The sequence below is a fragment of the Gallus gallus genome, chromosome 2, assembly GCF_016699485.2.
Source record: "Gallus gallus isolate bGalGal1 chromosome 2, bGalGal1.mat.broiler.GRCg7b, whole genome shotgun sequence".
Taxonomy (NCBI): domain Eukaryota; kingdom Metazoa; phylum Chordata; class Aves; order Galliformes; family Phasianidae; genus Gallus; species Gallus gallus.
In genome coordinates, this window is record NC_052533.1 from 70,889,504 (window position 1) to 70,906,149 (window position 16,646).

At 35.2% G+C, this 16,646-nt stretch overlaps 1 protein-coding gene across 1 annotated transcript in view; it reads left to right on the top strand.

The window, feature by feature from the left end:
* The first annotated feature begins 5,635 nt into the window (after positions 1 to 5,635).
* CDH9 (cadherin 9) overlaps positions 5,636 to 16,646 on the top strand; it is a 100,059-nt gene continuing 89,048 nt past the window's right edge. The window contains exon 1 of the mRNA XM_015282209.4: positions 5,636 to 5,905. The gene's annotated coding sequence lies outside the window, so the exon portion shown is untranslated. The remainder of the gene's footprint in view (positions 5,906 to 16,646) is intronic.

Below are 16,646 nucleotides of genomic sequence, written 5' to 3' on the forward strand. Positions count from 1 at the left end.
TCACTGTGATTTTTAAGATTGTAGGGAAAAAAACCCACAAAGATGTCTTGTACCTGAATAAATGAGTTTCAAAATGTTTTGCACTGAGATGCAAAAATCAAACAAATGAAATCAACCAACCCAACAAAACAAACAAGCAAATAAACAAACAAAAGCTTCACCCAAAACAAACTGAATTAGGTCAAGCATAACCCTGCATTTAAATCATTTTGAAAAGTTTCATTTCAGGCAGGAATCAAGTGCTCACAGTTTTCTCCCCAAAGGATTTGACATAGGAGATCAACAGGAAGAATCTAGTACCTGTCAATAGTTTCAGTAAGCCAGCATACCCAAACAAAAATCTTTGTTAAAGATCTTGACAAGCTCTAATTAACCATGTATAAAATTATTTATATGACTGAGAACTAAAGTGTTCAATGCATCGGTATATAAAAGTGTTATGACTTGCATTTCAGCCTAGCCCTCACACTATATTTTTACAAGACTTTATAATAATTTTCTATTCATGTATTTATAACTTCTATTTAATATTTTTTGTTTATATTAAACAGAGTGCATTTAACTCTAGGTGTATGCAAAAATGCATATTCCTACATTATTTTTATTAAATTGTTTGAAAATTTAGAACATTTTATTTTTATTTTATATAGTTAAATTTGTTATGGTGTACTTTAAAAATTTTTACCAGCTCTGAACTGAAATGCTGAGAAAATATAAAGGCCTTGCTGCTACTAAATCTGCTCTGATGCTTTAAATTTTCAGTTCTCTCTTAGCAAGATCTAACCCAGATTTATCTTGTTTTAAAATTTCAAATTGTTGCATCTGGAGACTGTAAAGAAAGCAAGATGAAATCGATCAATTCCATTGATACATATCTGATGAGAAAAAAAAATAAAAACAAACTCACAAAAATAAATCTGTAAGAGATCTTTTATTTATTTTTATTTTTTAATTTAAAAAGTAACATCAAATCAGCTTGATTTTGTGGGTTAAATAATCTTTATTCTTTGGGGTAAAAACATTTCTCATAATACCATGAATGTTTATGTAGATTTACATATGTATGTAGGCAAATAACTCCTATCATTTTGTACCATCTTCCTGAAAGAAAATATCATTAGGTTTTAGCAAGATAGGAAAAAATAATTTATGAATGTAACTGATTTTAAAATACTTTGAATAGAGTATATAATTTAAGCTGTAGAACTGACTGTTGAATATATTTTTAACTAAAGCTTCTACTGTTATCTTTCTCAAAACATACACACCATTAAGTCTGGGGACAAACTAGCTTAATCCAGTGGTCTGTGGGGCATTGTGTTGCATTATATGTACATTTTAGTTTTGGCTTGTTTTAACACAGCTCAAAGTTTAACAACGTTTAATTGCTCTTACCATGTTTTGGCCTTGTTACATGTTCTTCTACCTTCTACGCATACATCTTTCCTTGTCTCATGTCTTTTTTTGGCAACCTGGAGCCAGATACAGTATTGTAATTCTCCCTCAGAAAAGAAAGAGTGGCTGTTTCTGCATCATTTTTTCAAAGGAAGGGTTTCAAAAAGGGGAAAAGGACATAAGATTTCAAGTGGGGCTACTGAAATCTATTGCTTATCTGGTCTGATTTAGCAATGTTCTGTCAAACTTTCAAAGTCAGATACTTCATCATATCCTTTAATAAATGAATCATTTAAAGACTTTCACAGAAAAAGAAAGAAAAGTTTGGAGAAGAACTGGAGAATAAGCTAATAGTGTTTTTTGAAGTCACAGAATAGGTGCAAACACAGTTGCATTTTGAACTAGTTTTTCAGCTCATTGCATTTACTTGATTGATCTTCCTTATGCTTCAGAATCTTAAATATTCAAGTGAACATGAACAGACTTCAAGTTGCACAACCATTGGCATTGTTCTTGTGGAGGAACTTCCCTTACTTGTGTGCTTCTTTTCTCTTTCAATCTGTTCAGCTCAGCTCTTTTTGCCATTGCATAGGGTCTCTTATTTGAGAAAGATTTAAAATCTCTTTTACTTTTTGCGTAGTGGAAAGAAGACATATAATTGGCAGACTGAAGTGAAATTTTATTATCAAAACCCCAGGCTATTTTTTCCTTACAAATGATAGGACATTGGCAGGAACACAGATGTGTGAGAATTTAATCCTGCCTCAGTTTACCAGAAGCATGCAAAGAGACTTGAGAATTCAAAGTCTCACCAGAAGATTAGTAGACATCATCCACTGACTGGATTCTAGGTGGTGAAAACTATTTTACAGTGGGGTAGATAGAGATGACTCCTTCCATCTTCTGAAGATCTATTTGCATTTAGCTTTGCCTAAGCAAATTAAGCGTAAAACCATCAGGAAAGGAAAAAAAATGATGGGAAGCAGTGATTGAACTCAGAATGAATTATCATGGCAATAAGCCCAGATCTGTGCATTGCTGAGTGATCTTAGCCACTGTGAAATAAGGAAATGTTCTGAATTTCAATGAATATTGGGTGTGTAATCACTGCCTCCAATGGACATCAGCAGAAAAACCTTTAGGAAGGAAAAGAAAAGGATGAAGAGGGGTCAGAAAAGAAGAGACTTGATTCCAGAAAAACTTCATAAAACATAAAACAGAAGTACAGCCTATCTTGCAATAAAAAACAATATTGCCTTAACCTTTTGGTGCACTTTCTGCTTTTCCATATCTTACCTTCTACCCACTCATTTTCAGAAGAAGCATTTTCTTCTCCCACCTCCCCCCCATATAGAGCAGCTTTCTGTGAGTTAGAACACAGCCTCAGATTTCCACCCTTCCCTCTCTGGTTGTTGTTACACGTACACTTTTTCCTTTTTGTCCTACTTTTAATGTATATTTCATTTACAGTTTATATTCCAAAACCTTTTATCCTAATCATGTTTGCATTAGAAGTACCTCTTGTTTGTGAATGCATAGCACATTGTTGTTGTTGTTGTTGCTGTTTTTTTTTTTTTTTTTTTGGCTTTTCCCCCCATAGTAGTCACTGTGCTGTATTTACAACATCATGAAAAATATATCTGAGAAAGCAGCCATTATACTGTCTAATATAAATAATGTTGCCTGTTTTACTACAAAATTCTAGATGGCATGAACATGAACAGAGCCTTTTCCTTTTATGAGTGCACACTGCCCAGTACTGAATTGGTGTGTGTGCCTGCCTTCAAAGCAAAAGACAAACCTCCAGCTGCCAGGGAATAACACCTTCTGAGGCTCAAGGAAGAGTTGTGCAAAGATGCCTTGCACATCTCTCCAGTTTGTGGGATTCCTCTGTACCTGGATGATCTCCTAATATTGATTAGAGTGGAAACAATGTACCCATAGAGCAGTCAAAATAGTGAAAAAGCACTAATGAAATGAAAAAACCTAGAGACATTGTCATAGTAGGCACTGTTGCTCTGATGTTTGCTTAAAGGATCTCTGTAGAAGGATAGTGGAAAGAGTTTGCTGGAATATATTTAAGATTAGGCGCTTTGCGTTGCTTTGCGATGTACGGGTTAGGTGCTTGTAAGGAATATTTAGCTTAGGGAGGGGGAGATGTCGTAGTAGGCGCTTGACGGGGATACGTGCTGTACGGGATAGGCCACTCCCTAAGCACAGTGAAAGGGTGCTGTTGTGCTCAGACAGACTGTCCTTGCTAACAAAGTAAACAAAATAAGAAGGCGAAGGAATGAGGAGACAATAGGAGCCAAATAAGGAATTGTAGTAAGGGGCTAAGATCCAGTACAGATGAATCAGGACAGGGCACGATAGCTTAAGTAAAAAAATATAAGCTGTGCTCAGTAGTGAATAGATGCCATTTTACTGCTCATCATATTGGTGTATGTCTGCAGTCATTTGGCCCTGATCAGGTAATTGGTCAGTGTGCACAAGAGGGTTAACACAGGAGGCCAACATCGCAGTTGCAGAAGGGAACAAGACATTATTCATACTTTTTTGTTATCCAACAATCTTCCTATTAAAAAAAAAAAATACATATATTTGGGGATACCCAAAATTAAAGGCTTCTGGAATTTCAGGGCATTAGGCATCAGAGATATACAGTTGTCTGTCTGTAGTTTTTTTGTTTGTTTTGTTTTCTTTTGCTTTTGTTTTTGTTTTGCTTTCCCATGTACTTAATAAAACAAAAATTATACTAAGCATTTTTATCCATAGGTCTGCTAAAGTAGACTGACTGTAAAATGCACATGCTCACTTAAATTGCTTTATAGGTTTTTTTTAGTTGAGGTACTGCAATTGATCCTGTTTGGGGTTTGGATTCTGATTTTTTATTTTCAAAGTATTAGGCTGAATTCTACATTCAGTTACACATACACAAATATAGTCATAATGGATGTGCAGCATTCCCAGAGAAGACTAAGTTCACTGAGGGACTGATTTAAGTGCCACTGAAATCAATGGAAAGTCTCAGACTGATGTCTGTACGTATTGTATCAATCCCTTAATCATTTCAAATGGAATATAATGATGACATAGTTCTCACTAGAAACAATATGGTGAATATGGGCCTGCTGAACTCATCAGTGGTAGTACTAAAGCAATAATATAGGCATAAAGAAAAGGGAATAATTTACTTAGGTTTCTCAATTGGTTATTTTAGGTAAGCACATCTTTTGTTATAGTAAGTTTTCTCCATGAGAGTAAAAAAATTCCTCCTTCCACTAGGAACCCATAGACCTAATGATATTTTCTAATTAGAAACTGGCATCATGATCCATCTTTCTAAGAAGGAAATGTTGGCACTAAATTAATTACATTACGTTACACTTCACAGCATTTTATGCTATTCTATTCATGCCTACAACAGACATCTAGTGAAGGTTATTCTACAAATTTGTTGGTTGCAGTCCTGTTGCAAATATTTAAGTTATGTCAGGGTTGAAATAGTTACTATCAATCAGAAGCCCACGAAAAATGCACAGAACTTACAGCGCTTCAGTTTTCCTATTTTGATAAGTAATGTCTATTCTTTGATTGAAGATGCTATTTCAAACAAATGATGATATTCTGTAATATTGCACACCGGTAGCATAGTGGGAAGCAGTGGTTACTCCTACACAGACAGAATGTATCAAGAAGCAGGAAATTTCATTTGTGGTGCTCGAAAAACCACGTGTTTTTGTGAATGAACTGAACATTATTAACCATAACTCCTGAAATGCCCTTTGCAACTTCATATTATGTTCTCTTTCAGGTACAATGACAAGTCCATCATTATCAATATCTGTAAGTGATACTGCTGCTGTAAACCCATTTAGTACCTGGGGAGATCTCCTACACTGTCCCTTCTTTCAACTTAAAATCATTTTTCACCATAATGGTACCAGATAATTTTACTTTCTTTAATCAATATGTGCACACAAATGGTACTGACCGCCAGTGTAGATAATTAGGGTAAATCTTTTCTCCAGATAATTCAAAGGTTATGGGCATACCTTTCCCCTTATCATTAAAACCAAAACAGATCAAACTGAGCTGGTAGCATGAGTCTCTGTATTTAAGTCTCAGTTAATAAGAGGGTCCTTAACAAAGCCCTCCCCTCTGAACCCTCCCACTGCATTCACTTGCAAATCACTGTATAGCTGGCAAAGCCGGCGTCCCCCCAGCCCCAAAGCTCCTCATCTGAGCACTGCGGCTCTATCGGCAGCAACATCTCTCTCAGTGAGGGACGTTTCTTATTAATCAGGACCACTGAATGGAAACCAATCAGATAGACAGTCCCTTTGGCTTCATCTCCCTGCCTGCCTGAGTTAAAAGCGATACTGGGAGAGAGGCTGCCTTAGTTAGATATAAGCACACACAGCGCTGGATATAGTGCTAGACGGAAGGGAGGAAGCAGGTAGAGAAGCAGCGCTGGATGGGCAGAGCCGGGCTCACGCTGCCAGACACGGTGAGTAGATTAACTTTCTGTAGCACAAAAATGTCTACAGGAAAAAAAAAAAAAAAAAAAAAAAAAAAAAAAAAGATTCTTTGCAGATCCGTTTTAGGGAGGGGGTGGGAGAAAAGAGTCTGAAGAGCACTTTTGAGTGAGAAATTAAAATAATTGCTGAAATCTAAACTTCTGCTGTTGTATATATGACAATTTCTGGTGTATATGAGAAATCTAGCAATGTATATGCTTTCTGGCAGTACTGTTAAACAGTGTTACTCTCATTCAGATTTTTACAGCAATATAACAGTAACAATGTAATCTGTCTTTCATGCAGAATACTCTTTCACCTGTCCGGATAGAAACTACAACCCTTTTCTGTCCGTCGTCTTTGTTTTTACTGAAAACATCTAATTATAACAAACTCAGTTAAGAAGAATGAAAAATGAAGAGGTGTTTAGTACCAGTAAAAATGAAGTAATGATGCTTTATTTTTCTTTAGTTGTGGTAATGGAATGATATTTATTTAATGTGATGGGTGAAGTGAAAGCTCAGGGCTCAGAATGATTGAGATCTGAGGCAGATGTTCCTCTGAATGTTCAGAGCAGTAAGTCAAAGTCAACAGGCTCAAAGTATAAGGCTGTTTTCCAGAAGCACTACCAATAATGCCAGTCCAGTGTTTGTAAACAGAGACTAGGAGAAAAAACAAGGCAGAAAGCATAAAAGGCCAAACTGACCACCTGATTTTGAAGTAATCAGCAGAGAGCAACTGCCTGGTGAATGACATTTTACTTTTTTTTTCCACATGCAAGAGACACGCAGTCACTTCCACTCAATTTCACTGTCAGATGAGCTTCAGACAAAGAATGATGCATAAGAATCATAAAGAAATCCATATCCCCCTGCAACTGTATGGTAACATGCATAGTGTAGTAGCCACTCACCATCTCACAGACAGGTTTAAGTAGCAGGTGAGAACAGCAAAATGATAGTTTGGTTCGGATACTTTCCATATGCAGGAGTAAGATTTGTAATCAATGTATCAGTCTCACTCTGATTAAGTCAGTGACAAACCTAATATTTTACTTAAATCACAGCAAGTTCGTGCTCCACTGTTGAGTACTAAACTAGTTTCTTATGATTAGAGAAAAGATGGATAAAAAGGCAAATGTAATACTTGTAATAGTTTTGCTAATGGGATCAAATGTCTTTTTTAATAAATAATATTGGTGATAAGACTTGCTAATGTTAGCTCTACAACTATCAGTGGTTCCAAGTCATTTTGCGCAGCTACAATTTTCTTCCAAAAAATGAGAATGGACTAATTAAATATTTAGGTGTCTCATCACATTTTTTTTCTATGATTACTATGAATTCTATAGGATTGTGTTAGTTTGTAATGTAGGCATATTGCTAACTATATGTGAATTTTATAGATAAAGTGCATCATCCCTTCATTTGTCCTTCACTATGTAATCATATGACTTAAAGATTAAATATGTTGACAGCTAATGGCATTTTCTGTTAGCAAACGTAAAACTTTTACATGATCATATTATCTAGTCAAATGCTTGTGGGTATATATATATATTAATGTTAGATAAACAAGCTTGTTTTAAAATAATGAAATATATATGCTTATTGTGATATACTAAAGTTGTACCTAAAATTGTTGTCAAGTCTTTTAGTCCCGATGGGGAGATTTCAACAGTAAAATTTTTGTTTGCTTATTTGTGTGAGAAAAGTAGTGTATTTCATTTCCAGAGGCTACATTACAGTCATTATTACAGAAAAAAAAAAGTATTACACAAATATCACCAAAACACAGAAAGCGGTTTGGAAATGCAATTTAGAGAGAAATGGCAGAGTGAAATAGTGTTGCCATATGCTTTGTACAGATCCATGGTCTGAGTGCTTCAGGCTTTTAACTGAAGCACTCAATTTTCACACTTGTTTGAAGAAGTGACCATTCTAGAAATGTCCTCCTCTCCAGACAGATGCCCGTTTGGAGGGATGTACACTCTCCCCTTGCCCTGCTTCTGCTCCACTAGGATGCTGCACTCAGTGCAGTTTGCATTAGGTTGGCAGAAATGCACTCCAATCATTGGATCAGCCAATGGGGATGATTTAATTCCCTATACCTGCCAATCAAAATCCACTAGTTTAAATGTTATTACTGACAGTACTGTGGAAAGAACTATACAACTTAATTCTGACATTTGCTTTTGCCCTGGTGTCAGGAAATTTTTTCTGTAGCCCAACAAGATGGCTTGCAGGGAATCTACTGGCAGAAGCCTGAGAGGAAGAGGTCAAAAGTAACAGGACTCTCAGTTTCCTTTGAGAATGAGTTTGTTCAGGAGATAAACTAAGGTGGATGTCTCCTGCTGCTGTCCAAATCTTGATGATAACAAGACACACAAAAGAACAAATACTACTTAAGATTTTTGATGTAGTGTAGAGTAAATCACACATGCACACACAATCTTTTACTTATTTTTTACAGAAAAACAGGAATATAGGACTGTTCTCCTTTTTTGCTCCTCCTCTCCCAGCTTCTTTCATTTCTGGAAACTCTTCTGGAGATGCAACAAGAACTTCCTGGAAATAAAAACTCATTACTGAACATTTGAAAAAAAATCTCCCAGTTCCTGAGCAAATTTTGTTCCTCTGACAAAACTGGGTTACACAGACCTGGATATATCAGACTACATCAGATATATTATTTTATAGGTTTCTTTCATTCAGTCAAGGCTATTTAACTGTAGAAGGCAACTGAAGCAAAAGCATAGACAAAAAAGCCTCTCCCACTCATCTCAGAAAGCCTTCTGAATTTCTAAGGCTTGCAGCAGGTGTTACATGCAAATGTTATCTTCAGAAGCACAAATATTTGAACATGAATAGGGATGTCTCAGTGAAAGCTAACTGCATTCTGTGTGTGAGTGAGAGTTTATGAAAAGTCATTTGTGGATATAGATCCTAAATTCTGCTAAAACGGGGTGGGAGGGGAAGGAAAATAATGCAAGAGGAAATGACTTTCAGCTACGAACAAAAAGAATTCTCATAAAAGCAGTCAAGCGTCATTTTAATAACTTTCTCCTTTTGTCTCTTAAACAAATATTAAATCTCTGAGTGGCAAAAGACAAGTTGCTGTTCTGACATCCAGAGACTGATCGTGTTAAAACCTACAGTGGCGCTGAGGCCTACCTCCCTGGCATGACTTAACAGGAGGGACTACTGCTGATCAGATCTCAATATGTGTTTACAGCAGAAAATTCTAGCAAAACTGGATGTGATTTACTTGAAGAAAAACCTTGTTACTGACTTCAGGGAAAATAGAACAATGCTGTGCATATACTGTAGCTTATAAAAAAAGTGAAGATAGAAAGCCAAGTGTATTATTTTTAACCTTAATTCCACAACCTCAGAAATGGAGGCTGATGGGGTTGTCTTCATCCCACAAAGAGAGACTTCTGCACAGAGGGTTCAGGTGACGGGCTCTCAGTAGCTTTGTGGTAGTGCCTCTGTTCTATCAGTCCTCAAACTTCTCCATGTGACTGTAACTATGTGCATGAAAATAAATGCCTTGAGTACCTCAAAAATACCACAGTTTCTAATATTTCTTTCACAAAATATATTTCTGCAATTGCAAAATGGGGTGCCTCAAGCGATGGCCAGTATGTCTTTGCCAGTTAAATGAAAGTTCTTATATTTAAATTTCACAGTTTTTAGTAGTAAGAGCAACAACAGCACAAAGATGACATCAAATTAGATTCATTTTTTCCTGTCTCACGCAAATGTAAATCTGATATTAAAATCTTCTCATATGAAAATGCGAATATCAGGGATGTTTGTGTAAGTACAAATTTCTAGGCATTAAATATTACTCAGGTTTCTTTAACTTCACAAATCCTAGTCAAGAGAAATAACCTCCAGCTTCATGGAAATTCTGCCTGAGAAAATATTAGAGCATTGGGCCATGCATGTCCTTGCTCAGAGATTCCATTTTTTTCAAGAAACACTGAAAGCATTTTCCACTGCATATAATACGTTGAGAAAGTTCTCCTAAATTGCTTGTCCAAAATCAAAACATGCTCTTTATAAATGATACTTAACAAAAGACTCAGTGAAACAGAGAAAATTGTATATAATGCTTCTCTATTTGGAGATGGAAACAACAGGCCTTTTCAACATTACGAAACAAACTGCAAAACATTTCTCATAAAGAGGTGATGTAAATTTGCTTATTCTTTAATCATTCAATTGAAAGTAATTAATAAGGCATACAAGCAATAAATCTAGCAATATATAAAAACATTTTTATATTTATCTGTTAATTTCTGAAAATAATGATCAATTAGATTGATAATCAGAAATGAAGAGTTTGACATTTATTTTTTGAACCTTTTAAAAAAGAATTCAATAAAACATCAAATTATGTAAGATAGTTCAATAAAGGAAATTTAAAATGTGGGATGATCTTCCATTTTCGTCTTCAGATCTTACTAAAATAATTGTTCTTTATATTCTCTGTCTTTCAATATTTGCTCCCAAGGAGATGTGAATGGGGTAAAGCAAAAACAGTGTGAGCTGAGAAGGGCGACATTAATCCCACAGGCTCTGTTTTGAAAGAAAATATAGGAACATTATAAAATCAAATGTACATGTTAATATCCAAAAGTTATAAATTATACAAGATTTCATCAGTAAACTGCTTGTATATGAATTTAAAAAATCAGAGTAACCCCAGTTCATGAATAAAATTCTTACATATGTATACGCGTGTATGTATACATACACATAAACCTAAACATAATTCAGGAAAATTATGAGAGTAGATTAAAATGACTTTGCTTAAGTTTTGAGTGCAAATTTCTGGCTGAATTTTGTTGCTTCTGTGCATTGTTTTTTATTAGAATACTTTCATGTGACTTACGTTATTCTTTATCACGATCCTTTATAATAATTTATTCAGATACCAAGTGTGAAACTGTTAAATAAACATTCTTTTTTTCTCTTCTGATTTTAAGGAATGGGTGCAGCAGACTGTGGGAAATCTCAAGAAAATTATTCTGCTTTTGTAGGAACACAGAAAATATTAGGCAAAAATAGGCATTTCAAAAAGAATGTTTTTAGTTTCTTAAACTATTTTTAAGAACTGTTTGTGCTTGTCCCAGGTTTTGGAGTCCTTACAGGATCTGTAACATTTTGTATTAAGACTAGTCCCACTGAAGCCATTAGATTACTTTTGTGCATTTCCCTTACTCAGAGTGAAAATGAGTGCTGAATCTGTGTTTTTGTAACGATTCTATCTGATTAAAAAAATATATTTTTCTCAGAGTAAAAATAAGAATGTTGCATTATAGAAAGTATTTTCTCATTTCCTGTAAGATGTGCAATAACCCTTACATTAACTTCCCAAATGTGAAAGGAAATTTCATCTCTAATGAGAATTCAGACTTGTTGAAAAATGGAAATATATTTTAAAATCCATGTAGACTCTTCTGTCCTTGCAATTATCTGCATCCCATGGATAATCAGCAAATGACTATTTCCAATTTGTGCGATACATACTCTATTTCCTAACGAAGACACATATTTGAATTACATTCCTATGTGTCCAAGAAGTAAGACACTAAGCAAAACCTTTTATGTTCTAAAGAAAAAGAATTAGCCTCTTCATTATCCTTAAGGGATAATTCTCTACATATGGTAATGAAGATATTCTGTTGTTAAGTAGTAGTTATATTAATAGCAGTAGTAGTAGTTGCATCAAGGATGAGAACTCAAATATGACTTCAAGTAACTGTTTTGAAAGGTTATAAAAGAATGGATCATATTTTAATTTAATCCAAATTTATGATGTTGCCTCCCCTTCCATCATAATCCCACCAACAAATATTTTCTACTAATGAAAGCAAACCATCCCTGCAGCAAACAACACAACTTTCAAAATAGAAATATCAGTATTTAATGTACTTCACACACTTTTTAAAGGCTATTAAAAGAAGCTCTCCAGAAACCTGCTGCAGCTACTTTAAACTACAAAAATCTACTGTTCAAGAACATTTCCTTCCTTGAAGTTCTAATTCAGAAAGGAGGAAAAAAGCACTGTGGAAGGCAAAAAAAGAGCAAATTAAGAAGTGATTTGACTACATCGTGTAATAAAGTTTTTAGCAGGAAAACAAACAAACAAACAAACAAAAAAACTGATGTAAAATATAAGATGTTTGTTCATCTTCTCTGACATAGATCTGAAAAGGCTGAATATAATAAGTAGCGGCTTAGGAGTGTGCTCAATGTTATTATACATCCAGATATATACTAGCATTTCTAAAAGAAAGTCTTATCAAAGTATTCTCTCTAAATACTTGTCATTTGAATTTAAATTCATCCAATTTTATTTACATTTTAGACTAAATTAATCTAACTGTCCCCTGAAATATAGCTCTTCAGGCCTATGAAACTCCTGAATATGTAGAGACATTGATGTTTTTTTCTTTCTCTAGCATACTTAGTTTCTGGTTCACAATGCTTTCCTGAAACTAAGAAACTATGTGGTAAATAGATTTTTTAAAAGCTACTTTTAAGGTTTATAATTAATAAGCATTTGATTGATTAAATACTGAACCTCACTGCTATACACAGACACGGGACAGTTTGACTACTTACTAATTGCATGTGATACATGAATGATGATTTCAAAGAAATCATACATCTAAAAATTGGCTAGAAATTGCAAATAAGACCAGATATCTCTTGTGTAGTTTGTGTACATATTTGTTTGTGTAGCACACTAGGGGTAGAATATGCTCACATTTTGAGCCTTGAGGAATTAAGTGAGGAATTAAGGTTCCAGGTCTTAAAATATGAAGAGAATCTCAACATCTTTTCAAAAACAATGTCAATGTTTTTGATAGTCAGGAAATTAGATATACTCAGGATTAGTGATTCTTATATGAAAATGTAGGTTGTTTCAAACAATAGCTACGTATTATGTATTTCACCAGGAACTTTCCTGTAACTTATGGATGGGCATCTCAGACACTGCAAAATCACAGCAGAGACAGTCATTGTATCAACTACATGCAAGTGTTCAGTAAAATGTCAAAAGCCACTACAAGGAAACCTACCATCTTGATAGAAAGAATCACAGATTTGTAAAATCCTTAGAGTTAGAAGGGACCTTTAAAGGTCATGTAATTCAGCTCCCCTGCAAAAGCAAGGATGTCCACAGCTAGATCAGGCTGTCCAGGGCCTGATCCATCCTCGCCTTGAAAATCTCCAAGAATGGGGCATCCACCATGTCTCTGGGTAACCTGATCCAGTGTCTCACCACTCTCACTGTAAAAGACTTTCTCCTTATATGTAACCTAAATCTACCCTCTTTAAGCTTGAAACAATTTCCCATTGTTCTATCACAATGGACTCTGCTAAAGAGTCTGTCCCCTTCTTTCCCTATAGGTCCCCTATAGATACTGAAAGGCCACTATCAGATCACCTTGCAGCCTTCTCCTCTCCAGGATGAAGATCCCCAGCTCTCTCAGCCTGCCCTTGTAGGAGAGGTGTTTCATCCCTTGGATCATTTTTTTATGGCCCTCCTCTGGACACTCTCCAGCTCCAAAACACAGTACTCCAGGTGAGACCTTACCCTCACAGAGTAGACAAGCAGGATCACCTCCCTCAACCTGCTGACCACAATTCTTTTGATGCAGCCCAGGATACAGTTGACTTTCTGGGTTAAAGGCACACTGCTGGCTCATGTTCAGCTTCACATCCACCAGCGCACCCATATCCTTTTCAGCAGGGCTGCACTCAATCCTTTCATCCCCCAGCTTCTATTGGCAGTGTACTTGACCCGGGTGCAAGACCTTGCACTTGAATTGGTTGAAACTCATGATGTTCACTTGGGCCTACTGCTCAAACCTGTCTAGGTCCCTCTGGATAACATTCCATCCCTCTATCATGTCGACTGCACCCTACAGCTTGGTGTCCTTTGTTCTCTGGAGAAAGATGGAAGGAATGCTTTCTTTCCAAAGTTCCATGAGTGAATTTATGAATGTGGAACAGTAAAAAGAGTTGTGTCAATCAGCATAATGTTTAGGGTTACTTGATTTTTTTTTTTTAATATGAATTACTTTGAGTTGCTGAACCACAGGTGGGACCAAAATTAGCTATTATTGGATGCTGTAGTTTTCTATGCGATTTCTGTGCCTGCAGCATCAAAATAATTAATTTGTACAGAGTGAGAGTTGAAATCTGCAAATACTTGTTTTTAAGGAACATAAGTAGGGGGGACATTGCTCTAGAATAGAAAATAAAGGAGTCAAATTAATTTTCAGCTTCCTTCACCTCAAGTTGATTAGCATATGTTAAATTTCATGCTAGTCAGTCTGTGAATTTAGTAGAAAATAAATAAATAATAATTTTTTACTGCTTGTGACAACACATATGCATACACATATTTATGTATCTATGTAATTATATATCTATTGATATCAATAGAAATATGCATGTATATGTCTCTATATTTCTATATATCTACATTACTATGTATATATCTGTCTATACCTACCATGATAATAGTATCCATATCAACTTAGGCATATAGATATGGACATAGTATATATGGACATTGCATATACTATACAGATTTATACTGTATGGACAGCATCAGTGTTAGGAAACTCATGCATATACTTGCCTTGCAAGATATATATTTTAGCCAATATTAGGTGAGGTAAGAAGCTTATATTCAGTGGGTGGTAAGAGATTTGCAGGCAGTTTCAAATCTGTGTCCTTTGGCAACATGTCCTTTGACAACAAACACACCAGACTGGTAAATATCAGAGGAAATCACAGTGAAACTGCTGCTCTGCCTACACTATCAATGCAGAAGGAAAATCTTGAAAGAATAAAGAATTTCTGTTTCAGTCAATGAATTCATATTGAGGCCAGAATTCTGTGGAAAGATAACTGTAGTCTAAATCACATGAATACAATAGTGTAGCATTACTGATGACATTCAGTGAAGCATCTGTTTTTACTCTAACACCCTTAAAATTTCTACCTGCTAACACACATTATAAAATTCCTACCTACAGAAAGTTTTAACAGCTAGTTCAAGATGGGATTTTCAGCTTGTTTCACTGTTTCTTAACTCGAGGGGTAGTCATTTGGGAAACCAGGGATCTTACTGCTACAATGCAGTTTTCTTAACAACTTCAGCCTTACTGCCTGATCATCTAAGTGATCAGATGCAAGTAGAAAAAAAAAATATCTCTGCTATCTTTATTAAACGCCTCTCTACAATGCAAACATAAAGTTGACTTCTTTTTACTAGTTCAAGTATTTGCTCCTGAAGTTTAGCTAATTGACAAATCAAGTGATGATTCTTTTAAATAGAACTTTCCACACCACTGTTGGTTACCTGAAGGGAACAAGGAAAATATAAGCATGCCCTCTCACCATTCCATGTAGTCTACCATGGTTATTTCTGAGGCATATTAAGTGAAATAGAATCCAACATTTATTCTCCTAATGATAAATTAGAAAACTGTAGATGTTAAGCTTTAGATAAAAAAAAGTTTGTCATTGTGTGTAATTACAAGCTTTATTTACAAGCAATTGTTTCGTCAGATGTGGTAACAAACCACTACGTAACCCAGTCAAGAGATGAAGAGTTACTTTCTCTATATATACAGTGGTGTTAATCTTTGGAGATAGCAAGGATGTCAAAGCTTTTTCTGCAATAAATGGAATTTTTTCATATAATATGTTTAACTACTGTGTCTGATAATTAATTGGTCTTAATACTTTACCAACCATATTCATTAATACTAGGAACAGAGGTTAAAACTTGCCATTTATCTCATTCAGAATTTGATAAGAAGTATTTTTCAGTGTTCATTTGGTTTACATTCTGCACTTTTGTGAAATTCCCTGTGAAAGAAATTCAAACATAGAGTAAAAATATTCATTATTTAAATGCAATAACATATGTATAATTTACTATGTATATGTATGTATATGCACAGGTTGCTTTGAAAATAATGTGCCCTATGTATTTCCATGGAAACTTCAACAACAACAAAGAGTACAATAATACTATTTAATAGAGCAAATTCTCAGCTACAAAAAGCTATTTTTCAATATACTCACCAACATTAGCTATAAATTTTCATCAGCAATGAACTACTGTCTTCATGTCTCACTCATAGAAATCTGCACCAGAGGAGATAAATATGTAATTTAAAAGTTAAAGTTGATTTAATAGTGAGAGTTAGATACATTATGATTTCATCTACTAGTGAGCAGAAGTAACCCAGGTGACCAGCAGTCTTAATTTGTCTGATGCTCATTACAAATAATTGTTATCTGTCAGAATTACAGCAGTGTCATAATATTTCCAATATTTATATTTTCTCAAAGTTTGCAAGGTAGAGGGCCTGGTTTCACTGCCTTCATTAGCACTTGCCTTTCTTGTGCCTTGCTGTAATTTGACTATTGATGTTTGTGGTACCAGAGAGGTTTGAAGAAATCAGTGGACAGTGGAGAGCACAGAAGTTTCTGAACAGTGAACCAGTCTGAGGGAAGTGAGAAAAAAGGGTGACATCCTATGCCATGGAGTGATATGACAGTGAAAACCTCTGTTCCCATTGCCCTGGAGACAGAATTGGATTAGCAACTGCAGAGAAAGATCCTTTCTTGATTTCCAAATCATACTGAGCACTTGTCCAAAATAACTGATGCCACCATCATTTTT